Here is a 15,107-nt window from a genome sequence, read left to right as displayed (position 1 = left end):
AGACTTCGACACTCAAACAGATAGGCAGAAGCGCGTATTGCTTCGTGTATCGTCGCGTTATTGCATCAAAGTTGTGACAATTTAATCCTACTGGTCTATTCTTTATCGACCTGTTTAAGTCAATAAACAATAATTATCTTTAATGATTTTTATTTCAAGTATCTCACATTACACTTTGAATTTCTCTTTATTTTATCTAATAATAATTTATCGATTACTGTTTCCAAAAAAAAAAAACAAAAAATTAGAAAATATCATTCAAATAGTTTGGAACAATTTAAATAACAAAGAGCCTCCATATATATATATATATATATCTTTTATTATAATATTTATTTCAGGTAATTATCCATTGCAGTTATTATTATAAGAATGCCATGCGAGTGTCGCACGATTTTGTATCCTGATATAATTAGTTCGTAATTAAATATAACTTTATCATGAACGCGCACAATCGTAATTAACCGTGTTTTAACGTGTTATGTCGTGATGTACATCAGAGAAATATGAAAAAGATCTAGGCATTGAGGCAGAAACCATAAAATAATTTATCATTTACATATATATACAGTGAGAGCAAAAAGTATTCGTACAAAAAAATTTATTATAAAAAAATGTAGAATATAAACTTATTTGTAAAAAATAAACATTAATTAACAATTATATACAATGAATACATTCTGTTCTAACATAAACAAATGAGTTTCGCATGTATTCCTAATTTTAGAAACTAAATTTCTCATCTGTACGAATACTTTTTGAGCATTCAAACAATACAATTTTTAATTTTCACTTATTTTTCAGATGATATTTTATATAATTAATATCTTTTTGATATACATAATTTTAAGAAATATACAGTCTATTTTGTTCTTTATGAATAAATCGTTAATTATCCAACAAGAAATAATCGTTAATTAAACGTCGAATCGACATCAAATTAATGTTGAAATCATCATATTTATATCGATTCGACATTAATTTGATGACTCATTTCTCTCTGGATAATATTTACTTTTTAAAAATAAAGTTTTTTTAAAAAATATTTTTTTGTATGAACATTTTTTGCACTTACTGTATATTATTTGTTACTTATAAATTTTATCATCTTTTATTAATATGAACAATTTTAAATAAGAATTAAAGAAATAATACTTTTATTAATAAAATTGTGTATGCGTGTATCAAAATTTAGATGAATTTACATGATTACGTATTTATTTTTAAAAAAAAAACACTCTTGGAAGCTTTAAAATTATTTTATTAAGTTACTTAAAAAAACGAATAAACAATTCGATGTAGATAATTATTTTTTCAATTATTAATTCTTTTAGACGCTGCTATATAACTTGGATTTTATAATTGTATGTTGCAGATTAATGCAGTAATAGAGCAATTACTCTCCCGCTGCGCATCGTATGAATATCAGATTTTATTTATTTTAAAATCAAAGTAATAGACTTCTGACAAAATGTTATAAATCTCATAAATTTATTGATAGACCTTTAACAGAATATTACAGATAAATATAATATCTCGTAAATTTATTATCTGAAAATGGATCGGTGCGATAGATTAATGTCAATATTTAATTTTCCTATATATGTAAAATCATATGTCAATTTATTATGCATACACGAACATGTACAATAATGAGATCATATAGAGATCGTTATATCGATACATCATTTATTGGCGTCGTTAAATATTTTATTTTTAATATTTTGTGTTGCAATAAAATAATTATGAGAAATTCTGTCTAGTTTAGCATTAAAAATGTGCTAATTGCGTATTTATTTCAGTTTTATTATATCTTCTTAATAATTTTTTCTAGCTATCTATATTTATATATTGAATACTTGATTTTACATTATTTGAAATAAAATGCTATGGAAATCAATAAATATTTTGCCACATCATCATATCATCAGGATTCTTGGCTATGCCAAAAAATATGTGGTTTACTTACATCTCACAATACAACTATATTCGTTCCTATGAATATGAGTGTCATCCGCAGTTGTTGCCGCAACATTCTTGGCGCGAATAATATGCATCTCCGATCGCGCCGACACCTACTACGCGAAATGTAAATAGCGTTCCGTGTACTAACCGAGTTTCTCGACAGCTTACGACAGTTTTCAAAGTTCCTTTACGTTAAGCTGCATAAAACTGAATGAATGAAAATGATCAAGCTCGGAAAATTGCATTTATCATCTGACTGTAACATGCTCGACACGACACTTTTTAATAAAATTATAACTATGCGTATTTTATTTCCGAGTATGTGAATCCAGCGTATCTACGTGGTCGTAAACCAAATTTTTTTGCTGTCAGTAGTTTTAATCCAATTTTAATTTCATATCGAATGTAGTAAAAAGCGACACCATGGACACATAGAAATGTAATAACACCTTTAAAATCAGGAGCGAACGAAGTTAAAATTGGATTTGGGAATAACCGTATTAATCTCCTATAAATCGTGGTTTTCTTGCAATGCAGCAATTGCGATAAGTCAAATTGTCGATTTATATTGTTTAAATTAAGATATACGGTATAAAGAAGCGCGATTTTTATTACTAAACGCTTAATATAATACAAAATGTAATTTTAAATTTCTATAAAACTTAGATATTTGAAATGGATATTTCACTTTTAAATACTATCGTGTAATTAGTAACCAATCCTTCAGCAATAAATCAGAGATCGAAGAAATAGATCAATTAATGAATACTTCAAGACGATTCGAATCTGGAAGAATCTTGTTTAACGTACTGATTTATTGCGGTACTAGCCAAGAATTCTAAAAGAAATTTAGTACTCTAAATATCACCCTGTCAGCGGTAAATCTTTCTTTACCGAATGGACGAAATTGCAGATTCTTTTAGATCAATATTATTCAGTGCAACCATTGTTACAAAGTGTAAGGGTCGTAACGGTTATTAAATTCTTTACGTACAAGCAAAAAGAACACAGTCTATTGTTCACTTTGTAAAATAAAACTAGCTCCAAATTTTTTTAATTTATATAAAAATTATAGCATCTTGCAAAAATCATTTGTCGCGTGATAAAGTGCCTACAAATTGTAGATTTATTAACAGAAAGAGAGAAACAAACAGATTTCTCTGTTTGTGGTCAATCTCTCTGTGCTATCGGAAACGGCTAGTCAATTGTGCGAGGTCAGTGTCTCGAGAGGAGGGAATTGTAACGGTGACATATCATCTCACTGCAGTACATCCGCAATGAACCGATGTACATCACAGTTGGGGGTTCCTAATTTTGGAACTTTCCTCGTATTATGTTGCATGCATGCGAATATATACGGATCAGTGATTTGCTTTCTGACATCTCCATGTAAAATGGCATTATATGGAATTTCTTAGTCACTTAACCGCAATCGAAAGAGTAGTTTGAAATACAAATAGCTTTCCGTGCTTTTCTCCTAATACATACAAGGTTTATTAAATTCATATTTTCTTTTCTATCTATTTTTTTATTTGTATTTTTGAAGAGCATTATTGATATATTTAAGCTTATTGATATATTTAAATTTATTGATATTTTAGTTTACCGTTTATTTAATTAATGCATTGCAAATATTAATTTATAATGTAGAAATAGTATATATAACACGTAAAAAGACTGAATAACAATATCCAATTTACCCATAACAGAATTTAATTATAAATATTTAAACTTTGTTATGTACAATAAAGTCTACAAACGTATATATATGTAACGCTATCTATTTAACGCAATCCAATTTTTTCTTTGATTTTACATTAACTTAAATTACGAATGAATTGTAACAAACGTTTAGTAGCAAAGATAATTATTTTATTTTATTTAAAATACAAAATGGTTTATTCACATATTATGTCCACTATAACACCTTTACTGTCACAAACACAGTAATAAGCTGTGTAATTACATAAGCTACATAAATATTAATTATTAATTAATGTTAATTGTTAACAGAAAAGTAAAAAATAATACGGTTTATATGTACAACATGTTGTTAATAATTATTTATAAATTCATGAATTTATAAATAGAAGATACATTTTATTACCGTTTAAAAAATTTAATCTGTTAAATTGAATTTATTCTTCAAATATAACATTGCGCTAAAATACTGCAATTGTTGAGCTGAAACTTTTTACTAAAATACTGTTGATCAAATAGATTTCTAAAATAATATTGACACAATATATACTTTTCTATTCGAAAGCGATTAATATTTGCTTTTTTAGAATAATATGTTTAAAATTATTTTCATTCAAATTCTCTCATTTCAAGATTCCAAAATCATTCAATCAAAGTTAGAGTAATCTGAAAAGCAAATAATAACTATTTTATACGTCTTACATATAAAGGGCGTTTTTTTAAGCCCGATAGAACTTGAAATTGTAAAAAATAAAACAAAAAATTAAATTAAACAGCCGCGGTGGCCATATGCCCGAAATCATTTTCAAATGTTAATGCCATGCATTGATCTTTCGACTAAAAAAAATTTTTTGATTATAATTTAATTTTTGTGTTAGTTTTTACAATTTTAAGTTCTATCGGGCTTAAAAAAATCTATCGGGCTTAAAAAAACACCCTTTATCAGTGCAGATTTATGTCACACATTTTGAAACATGCTCTTAATTATTATCAGTTATTAATTTTAATCATTGCTGTTATATTATTGTTAATTATGTAATAAAAAAGATATTGACAACGTTTGTTAAATATTTTCTGCATTTTATAGAGTTAATACTACGTTTGCGTTTGTCCATCATTATTCATAATCTGCACGCAATTCACTTTCAAACAAATCACGGCAATATCTCGCGCGATTAGCCGACGGTTTTCACTAATTCAATTAAGTTCTTATGAGATTCAAGCCGGAGCCATTTGTTATTGCAGAGCAGAAAAGGCGGATCTCTCGGGATAGATTTCCTGAGTGCAACCCGTTTGGCGCTACTCTGTCTGGCAAAGTTTCAACCCCTTAAACGGGTTGAGAAAAAACTTTTCTGCCATATTACATTAAAGAAGTGACTTCGTGATGAATTCATTTTGTCCGGAAATTTAAGATTATATTTATGAATATCAAAACGATAGGAGAAGTTTGTTCAAAATTTTCCAAGTTTAGCCCGGAATGTCTTCCGTACCATAGAAGATTCAATTCAAATCATGACTATTATCGTGCGTAACATAATCAAATTAAAAGAAATGATTCAATATTCAGTGCTCACAATATGAAAATTTCACGCATAGGGAAATTGATGCGAGAATGGAATTACCATGTGTGAAATGATATACTAATTAAATGCTCAAAAACATCTACATAAAATACACTTTCTCTTTCTCTTTTTTTGTTCTCTTAACGTTACTATTCTTTAAATGCGTTCTATATATATAAGTATTATATATGTACTTATATATATATATATATATATATATATATATATATATATATTTATTTATTATGTGCTATCAAATATTGTATGTGTATTAAATCGCCTTAAGCATTGTCCTAATTGTGCATACAGCCTAACAATGCATCACATTGAAACAATGGGGCTAATGTGCTTTCGAGTTACGCGTTTTCAGAGTGTTTTGCGCAATCGTTGTTTAAATCAGTTGGCTTAGGTAATGTTGATGCGATTAGTTGCAAGCAAATCTGTTGTAAAGTATTTCGGTAACTTTAACCTTTACGTTGATAATACTAAACGATCACGAACAATGTTGGCGCGAATTCCTATCATGCACAACGCTTTAACGATACCCGCCCGATACTCTTCGCTTATTTATTTAAGCGCATCGTGCAAACGGGCCGCGATAACTTCGAGGGCGTTTTCATATTTACGCGCATAAATCCTCACTTCCCCTTCCATGATTCGTAACATTTTTGATGCCGTGGGCTTGCACCAGACGCGCTTTATGTACGAGCTCGACGTGACTGTTGCCGCAAGGATTCTCTTCAAAATACAGGATTTTCCGTCAGTGCCAGATGTCCTTTCAACTGTGGCTAGTAAGATCAAACTAAAAATGTTATACATATTTCAATGTCTAGACATTATTTTGGAGTGAACTTCTACTTTACATTAAAAATTGAGCATTTTGCTCAAAAAAATTAATTGACTATATGATTGAATTCTTTTTTATAAAATGTTGTACACATAGGTATATGCGCGAACTTTACACACAATTGCGCTCTTTATCACATTGCTTTTCTGTACTCTGCATCAGCTGCACCAAGTTGGACCTTCATTCAAGTTTTAGTATTAAAAGCGATGTTGCACAAGCGACAAAATTCCAAAGCAAAGGGAAAGAATTGGAAGAAACTAAAGATGGTTCTACCAGGGAGGAGGGTAAAAGCACGCCTTGTGTGCTGCGTGGTTGTCGTACTGCTGTGATTTGTTGCAGTCCTCTGGAGGACGATTGTACTCCATCTTGATGAATAATTCATCAGTCAAGCACACACCGAAACCGTGCAAGTTCCGCGATTGGACTACCCATAGTAACGTGTCCCAAAATGTTTCAATAAATCGTCCACTACTGTCGTTGTCGGCATTACTAGCGTTGTTACCATTGTTCTCGCTCTAAAACCATCGACTCGCATCTTCAAATTTCAAACAGCATTTTATCTTTATTAATTGCGGCTTTATAATACACACACACGCGCGAGCGCACACATAAACGGAAAAGAACAATTTTTGCTGAAAATTAAAAAATTTAGCAAATACAAATCTGAAAATAATTCTGTTGAATTATCAAAATAATTATATGGAATGCTCAAGCATGATGATGCTGCAAAAAGTTTTGTCAGTCTAATTAACTTGAGTAATTATTTTGACGATCTAACAAAATTATTTTCAGACCTATATCCAGCTAAATTTTTAGATACTTTAGCAAAACTGTTCTTTCTCTGTGAGTATATTATATATACATATATGTATTATATGTATACATATATATGGTTGCTGTCGCACGCAGAGCTGAAAATTCAATAAATATTCCAAACATTTTCAATAACGATCGAATAAAATATAAATACTAAAATTCTTTTAACTGTAAGGTCCTCATCTTTCCATGTCGTAGGATAAATCGTGGAAGATCAATAGTTTATCATTAAACATATAATTTTCACCTTTTCTTTTTCTAAATCAAATTATCTTTTATGCAGTTATACTCGGGCAAAAAGTTCGGACGAAGTCTCGCGAAGTGTCGTCAGGAAACGTTGACATCCTATAAATCAATCTCTCGTTTCTTTTGCGTCTGTCTTGTGCCTCGCGGAAATTCGTTCCCCCGCTGTTTGCGGAACTTCGTACGAGAAAACACTCCGGGAGATCCTGCACTTTCGCTGAGGGATACCCTTGCGGTCTCTGCCTCTGCCAACTTCTCTCCGCACTATCTTCACCACTTTCGAGAAGATTTGTATCCGTGAATGTGCTAGAGAGAGCTTCTATTCTCTGAATTCCGTGATATGTTTTACTTTACTTGTATTATCTCTGATAAACCGTGTATATCGTGTATACGACTAACTAGCTAACGAATCGATTCCAGGAAATAAGTACATACGAAGAGCAAGGCTCTTGTACAATTAATCCAAGGCATACCGTTCTATATCACGGTAGCAGTGAAAGGCACAGAAGTCGAATACTTGTCGGAATACCAACAAGAAATTGCGTGAATACGTGAAATAACTTGTCGATCGCTTTCCACCCGCATAGATCGTTACTAATTACGTCACGTCGACAAGTTTAGGAAGAAGTTTAATGAATATAGTTAAATCACTTCATAGGGAAAATGCAACATTTATTATCTCCTCTTACTGAATTGTTGCAGACAGTCACGTAATAATTTATACTAATATAATATAATAATTGTAATGTTTATTTCATTATTTCATTTTATTTAATTTTTTTATTTATTTGAGATATTTCATACCAGAATTTGTATTGTATAAAAAATTCATCGTACGTATAAAATTTAATCAATCGATTTAATTCACTCCAATGAAAGTACATCCTTTCTATAATGCAAAATTTAATTAAATGGTGATTACATTCAGAAAGAAGTTTTGAATTATACTTTATCATTATTCATGAGATGAATTGAAAAATAAACTTAATAAAATGTAAATTGATTAAATAGTAAATTAAATGTAAATTAATTAAATTAATAGCAGAAAATAATTCTTAAGTTGCTTTCGAAAAAATTTAATTTAATGTCTTTTTTTATTGATATAAACGAATTTTCGTCAATGTAGCAAAATAAATATCTCTTTGAGGAATTATTATCACATAAGTACATAATTAAAGTTATTCGGAAATAGCAGTGAATGTAATTGTGTAAAAATATAATTTGAAAATTTTTTGATATTTTTTTTATATTGTAGTGTTTTAAATGAAGATACATTTCAGTAATTATATTAATGTAAAATTAATTTGTTTGAATGGCAAATTACGCTTTGTTGGACATGTAAATCATAAACTCAGCATATATCCATAAAATTCTGGGAGATCATCTCTCTTGGCGACGTACGAATATATTCTACTAGCAAAGGCCGTAGGGCAGTAACACGCTAACCACGTGAGGGAAAGCCGTGCGAAACTCTTACTTTACTTTAATTTACGAGTTTCAGAATAGTAGAAACGAACACGAAAGTTCCTGAGAAGAATACTACATCTCATTAACCCTAAATTACCAAGTCAATGTGAGAAATACGAATTAGATGTTCTATGCGGAGCTACTTCTTCTAAATTTTTTCTAAATATTTTCACATGTAAAATTCCCGTAAATTAATAAATTGAATTAACTTAATAATATGTGCGATGTATCGAATTGAATAATTTTTATTTATATAATTTATAGCATCCTACAATTGTTAATCAATTAAATTTGTTCCGCGTTCTGGCTTATTGCTTGGAATACACTTCAATGAAAATTAATTATTTCATTTATTAATGATGAAAATAAGACTTTTCAAAGTAAAATGTATACTTTTTGAAAATTATACCGATAAACAATGTATTCAATTTGAAAAATACAACCGCATCAATATTAAATTAATGATATCTTTTAATATTCAAAATTACTCACCAAAACGCGCCTGATTTTTTATGAATTGCATAATTTGTTGTCTTTAATTTGATGAATAGAATATTTCTGCATTTTCTTATATTTAATTCTCGCGTAGATCAGAATTTCTTTTTAACAGACGCACACTTAATGATCCAATAAATGCTTCATTATTCAGATAGCGCAAAAAAGGCACTACTTTCTTGCGAATTCCTTGAACTTCTGTCAAAGGTAAAAAAAACGCGTTGATTTATAAGATAGTTACTGAATATTAAAGTTTCCATTTAAAATTCATCACTTCTTGATTGATCAATTTTTTTTGGTCATCGTCATCGAATAGAATTCACGTTCTTGAATTAATCTTTAATCTGTAGTATTTTCATTGTCACTTTTGTTATTATTTATAGTTTATATTCTTCGCACACGAATAAATATTTGAGAATAATAAATAAACAGTATTATCGATAAACAACATAATGATAAAAAAAAAATAAAAAGATACAAATGATTTTATATCTAAATGGACACATCATGACTTAAGAAGTCTGACACTTCATAGATTCGCTTTGTCGCTTTGTCGCGTCGGTTTCGTTACACGGCGCGGTGTGCGATGCCTTACAAAGTGATGGGAGCGGTAATTGTTCCGATACAACGAGCCTCCTTAAGCAAGAGGCGACGTGTAACGCACAAGGTTCCCAGTGTTCCCACGTGCAGGCTTCCTGTATATTCGGGCGCAGTCAACGACACGTAAAGTCGCGCGTCTAGGGTCAGACCGGCGTTCTCTCGAGCGTGGTTCCTTCGACTTGGTTCTCATCGACCGGCATATCCTACATCGCATTACGACGCTACGTGTGAAGAGACGACCTCGAACATCCGCGTTGAAATTTTAAACCGGGTTTCCATGCGACGTGCACGTAAGATTTTGAATGAGTATAATGCAAAATTATTTAAATGCAACTTGCTCAATTTCAGTCCAATAAAACAGATATACTACTGAAAAAAATTTACTAAATTTTAATACATACCTATTTCTTTGATTCAATAATACTAAATAAACATCTATTTATAGTAAATAAATATTTACTAACAAAAAAAATAACAGTGAAATTAAATTAATAGTTTTGTGTCAAATAAATATATATTTACATTTAATAAATATTTACTTAGAATTATTCGAACTATTATTTAAAATTTAGTACTTTTTTCAAGATAAAAAAAAATAGAAAAAATATTGAAGAGAAATATATATTTTTTTAACATATTTTTTAACATATTTTATTAACAATCCTTCGAAATGTTTTGAGAAAAAAATCTTGCAGCAATTATAAATATAAAAGTAATAATAAATACTTATAAATATACACATAAATATATAGTGTAGAGTTGAAGTAATATTCGGTAATTATATTAGGTGTTGGAATTAATTCGTAGCGTTTTTAATGAAAGAATGTTATTTATTTCACATGAGCATTAAAAAATACATTAATGAAAGTACTTCCCATCACTTGTAAAACGCTACGAATTAATTCCAACACCTAATATTATTGAAGTTACATTAAAGTTAACTAATCTGGAGTAAAAAAAGAGATAAAAAGAAAAGAAGAAATAAAAAAAAGAAAAATTAGTTATTCTGTTCTGAAAATTGAAAAACTTTTACTTGAGAAGAATAAGAAAAAAGAAAGTGAAACAGGATTGAATAAGTACAAAGCAATTAGTAATTCAAAAGGGCAATCTACAAAAATAAGGAAATGAAACAGAATAATTACAATAAAATTATTTTTATTACTGATCTCTCTCTCTCTCTCTCTCTCTCTCTCTCTCTCTCTCTCTCTCTCGCGTATGCAGATGCGATGTTTTTATGATTAGAAAAATATTAGTTTGTAATGTCTTGTAAAAATAAAAAGAGTCAGAGACTTTGATAAATTTTACTGAATCATAATGTAAGGATAATGCACTAGAAAACGATTAGAGAAGATTGTCCCAATTGGTCCAAACTTTCTGCGTTCCGTTCCTATCTATTTTCTCCTATGTCATTAATAGCGTCGTTTCTTCGTTTCTTGTCCTTTTCGAAAATTAGACCACGCCGCATCGCCCAGGCGTGAAAAGGGTAAGAGCTAGAGAACGGATCTAAATTACTCGTGGGACATTCGTGGGAAATTTATACAGCCTTGATTACGTAAGAAATTTATGCAAATTGAGGATACGAGTCTGATAAAAGCCGGGTTCCCTGTTAGAGAAAATAATGTTATGAATATATATAGTAAAACTTCATATACTAATTTTTGGTATTATCGATGATAAAGCAATGACAAAATGATATTATCCTCTTACAGTTTAAGTACTTGTTATAAATGAATTTGTCATAAATGAAGAAAATTTTTGTAACTGAGAAACAGAGACAAAATATCATTTTTAAATTACAATTAAAAAATTACCATTTTAAAAAACTATTTTATAATCAGTAAGACCTTGTTATTCCAGCAAAATGTAAAACCACTGAAACAATTACTATTGAAGAAACATAAATCCGAGGAAAACGGATTTACTAAAAACTTGAATCGCAAAGCGTACTGAGTGTCTTATTAAAATCACGGAGGACTTTGATTAACACTACTACCGATATCCGTGTCGCATAGTAATCACAGTTGTGTACTTCGAGGTAACGAAACAATACAGGAGTAATTTCTATTCGAGATGAATTTGCGTGACTCGGAACAAAAACGATTTTTGTTGTAACGCGCGCGAGCGCATGCAAATGTATACGTTGCATCATGTCGTAATACGACATAAAGTTTTCTAATATAAGAGGAATTGAAGTCGTCTTGGACAATAATAGTTTTGTCATAATTCCTGCTTCTTTATATTTTGCAATATCATCACGACAATACATGACATTTAAGAACTTGAGGAAGGTAATTAAAAGGGGATTAATTAATTTTAAAAACACAATGCGCATATATAAATTAACGTAATTAAAAAATCTTATATTCTAAATTGATATTGAAATTAAATTTATATTCTATATTGATATTGATAAATCTATTTTATCTGTACAATAAAAATGAATTCTTTTTGCCAAGGTAGTGATCATAGTTACAACATTTATCCATTACATTCAAGATTGATAAGATAGAAAATAGTTTCTCACTGAACATTGCGTCAAAGCGAATGATTCGAATTGAAAGACGTACTCAATGCTGATCTCGGGATGATTTCCGCACAAGAAACAATGGGTCCTGATTCTCTCACGATACCAGTACAGCAGGATGTAGCTTTGAATTTAATTTAAATCGAGAACGTGCGAAGTGCAATCTGTTATTGTTGCGTGTACCCTTCACCGTCCACCCCTTTCCACAATCATGAGTGAAGTAACGGTCCATTTACCACTGTAACAATGCTGATATATATATATATATATATATATATATATATATATAAGCCCGTGAATTGAGTGTAAGATAATGAACATAATAACATCTCAAATTGTATAAGAAATTGATGTCAATGTATTAAGGTTATAAGGCTACTACTAAATAATAGACAAATTAAAAGCAGTTTAATTACTTTACAAGAGATACGCGGAAATTTTCAAATGCTTCCTTGTCATGAATGATATTTTATGTCTGAAGAAAATGACTTTTGCCACCCGGTAATACTTCCGTGGTACTTTCTTAGGAAGTTTCTTGGGAAAGTTTCGCGACTACATCTCGTCCAATTCGCATCGTAATAAGGCTGTCAGACTGGCCATCGCCATGGTGTTAAGTACCAGTCCGTACCACGATCACTTAAAAGGCGTACCACATATTTTAAATTAACCGAGAAAATTGGCATTGTAGTTTTTCTTAAAAATTAAGAAAAATAGAATTTTGATTAATTTTTTTTACTAGTGCTTTCTCTGAAAATTTCAAGGAAATGACTTTATTATGAGACTTTTTTATAAGCTCTTGAATAAAATATTCTTTTATTAGAAAAATAACAGTGATTTTAATTTTAATAATGTATTTGTTTGGAAAAATTAAATTAGAGAGAAACGTAAAAGGAATAGCTGTATTATTATTCGTTTTTCGTATAAAAGTGGATGCTCTCTCATAAGGTATCTATTATATATCAACTTTTGAGATCCGAGGATGTACATACATTTTATTATTCTGAGCTCTGATGTCATACAGCCAATTAAATAGAAATGTTTTCTATTAACATGTTTTAAACAGCATGTTAATAGAAATATAGTCGAGGAATGAACAAAAATATACATCTAAATAACAAACTATTTTCTTAATGTGACGGTCGTGTGTCAAAGAAAGCGTTTCAGCTCTTGTAAGTATAGTAATGTTTATGTTAAGTATAACTTATATGATATATAATAAGATGCGCATTGTAATTTTTATAAATATAAAATACAAATATTATAATATTTAATAATTGCAAGATGATCTAACTATTTAATAAAAATTCTTTCAATTCGAAATAAGTAACATTCTCGAGAGTTCATGTACTGATGCATTTACAGAATTCATTTCCAATTTACACTCGTAGGAGTAATATAAACTCTTGTCCGAAAATTAATTATCGAAACTTCCTGAAATTCAATATATGATGAATTAATGTATATTGCTCTTAACCGAAGTACATCTGACAAGAACAGAATCATATTGCAATTATTAACTTTGAAATTGCCCAAGGAGGCAATTATTTATTTTTGAGAAAAAAGTTTAATATCTATTGTTTATATTTGATGTTGCATATTTGTGTTTGATATTTCATATTTGTTATTTATTTGTAAAGTTTAATACATTAATTAATTTTTAATTTTTTAAACCATTATTTTATTTTCTGTATTACGCGGATTTCCATATTTCGTAAATCATAAACCTCGTATAATAATTGAATTTAATTGAAAAACCGATAATAGCAGTTCCCGTCGTCACACAAAAGGCTCTTAGTACATCGACTATCATCTAAGTGTAGTAGTAACAATGTGGTAATTTCGTTTCCACCTTTGAGCATTAAGCGAATGTAGTGTTCGACCTATAATCACTCTTGGGAATTTCAATATATTATCTTAAGCTATACTTGATATCGCTTGAATATCAAACTTGACGAATTTAAAATCAGAAAGAATATATCGCTTTAAATAATTTAAAGCAGATATGATAGAAATATTTTCAAATTACCTTTATTTTAATAATGTCATTTTCTTGGAATATTAATTTTTATATTTTGAACACTTTATGTATATGGAAGAATCGCAATTACGATATCTCACATACGAAAATTTTTTAAACGTATTGATAATTAAATAATTATCAAATGTTTTAAAAATTTATGTATATGACGCCTTTTTTAGAAATTTCCTTCGATGACGAAATAATCGTTAGCGATGATATGAAAAAGTTTTACTATGAAATCTGCTCACGAAGAAGATAATTAATGAATAAAGTTACAACAATTTTTCATTATTGAAGTTCGAGTATCTTTCAATTGTATCAATATGACATGTTTTAAAACATAAAGAAAAAATTAATCAAGCGCGTTTTTTTTAAATTATTTTCGTGTAAAATATCATTATAAATTAATCAATGATGCATTTATGACACGAAATTGAAATATATTTATTGCAAAATATAATTCTATTATTACGAAATATTAAATTTTTTTTATTATTCGAGATGAATTTATGATTTTAATATTATTGCAGTATTTTTAAAAAAGCATAGGAATAATTTTCTGCTTATTGGCCAAGCAGTTTCGACGAATATTTAATAATACAATCAATTTTGCATTTTAATAGTTAGTTATGTAGCAAATTCTATAAAGTAAATTGTAGCGAGTTATTACATACATATTAGTTTCTATTTTGGTATATCGAGAAACCATTTCATCACAGCATGAATTCTCAGAGAACCGCAGATATTTTATAAAACGAGGACAAGGCTATATCTACTGCAATAAATTATCGGTTTGCTAAAGAAAAAAAAATACACTAGGAAAAAGATAACAATTCCAAAAAAATTGTATTATAAAAATCGTAATTA

At 29.2% G+C, this 15,107-nt stretch overlaps 1 protein-coding gene across 15 annotated transcripts in view; it reads left to right on the top strand.

Annotated features, from left to right (window-relative positions):
• The window catches only part of nrm (neuromusculin), a 174,274-nt gene that overhangs the window by 37,610 nt on the left and 121,557 nt on the right, over positions 1–15,107 (top strand). The window lies entirely within an intron of this gene.

Source organism: Acromyrmex echinatior, chromosome 14 (genome assembly GCF_024713525.1).
Source record: "Acromyrmex echinatior isolate Ae372 chromosome 14, ASM2471352v2, whole genome shotgun sequence".
NCBI classification, from domain to species: domain Eukaryota; kingdom Metazoa; phylum Arthropoda; class Insecta; order Hymenoptera; family Formicidae; genus Acromyrmex; species Acromyrmex echinatior.
This window is presented reverse-complemented; position numbering and strand designations above follow the sequence as displayed.